This window comes from Cervus elaphus, chromosome 30 (assembly GCF_910594005.1).
Source record: "Cervus elaphus chromosome 30, mCerEla1.1, whole genome shotgun sequence".
Taxonomy (NCBI): Eukaryota; Metazoa; Chordata; class Mammalia; order Artiodactyla; family Cervidae; genus Cervus; species Cervus elaphus.
Genome location: NC_057844.1, coordinates 48,711,696 through 48,712,399, shown reverse-complemented (window position 1 = coordinate 48,712,399; position 704 = coordinate 48,711,696). Strand labels below are relative to the sequence as shown.

General features: G+C 36.4%; 1 non-coding gene across 1 annotated transcript; it reads right to left on the bottom strand.

Annotated features, from left to right (window-relative positions):
- Positions 1-280: 280 nt before the first annotated feature.
- On the bottom strand, positions 281-387 carry LOC122687120. Its single transcript, XR_006339023.1, has one exon. It is a non-coding gene; the product is annotated as a U6 spliceosomal RNA (small nuclear RNA).
- Positions 388-704: the final 317 nt, after the last annotated feature.

Sequence of the window (704 nt, the reverse complement as noted above, 5' to 3'; positions counted from 1 at the left end):
GGGAAAAAAAGAATGAGAATTCAATTACAGAAACAATATAAAAATTTAAAAAGAGATATAACAAACAAACCTCACACCCCTAAACCTGGACAAGAGGGTTTCACATACTGTAAGAAACTCTACCAAATAAAAACAAAACTTGTGATTTTTATCAGCATTCATTTTTCTTCAGAATATAGTTCAAACAAACTAGTTACCTGGATCCTGAAGAGCAACGGAGTCAGTTAAACTCGGTCAGTTTCCACGTCTATAGAATGAATATTCTTTTTTGTTTTGTTTTGTTTTTTTTTTTTTCTTCACGAATTTGCGTGTCATCCTTTCGCAGGGGCCATGCTAATCTTCTCTGTATCGTTCCAACTTTAGTATATGTGCTGCCGAAGCGAGCACAGAATGAATATTCTAATAAATAATTCCTGCCTGATCTCCCTCCTGGAGTTGCTGGACTCATATGAGATATGGTGTGTAGAGCTCTGTGATCACAGACAATGTGGTGTAAGTTCCTCTTCCACACTATAAAACATTTTCCCATAGGAGGCGCCAGATTCTGTACTCAGATAATGCACTGAGTAGATAACATTTCTTAGTTGTAATCATGATAGCAAACAATTGTGGAGTAAATTCCATGTACCAGACCATATCAATGTACATTTAAGTTCCTCAAGAAGACTATGAGGAAGGTACTATTATCATCCCCACCTTACACA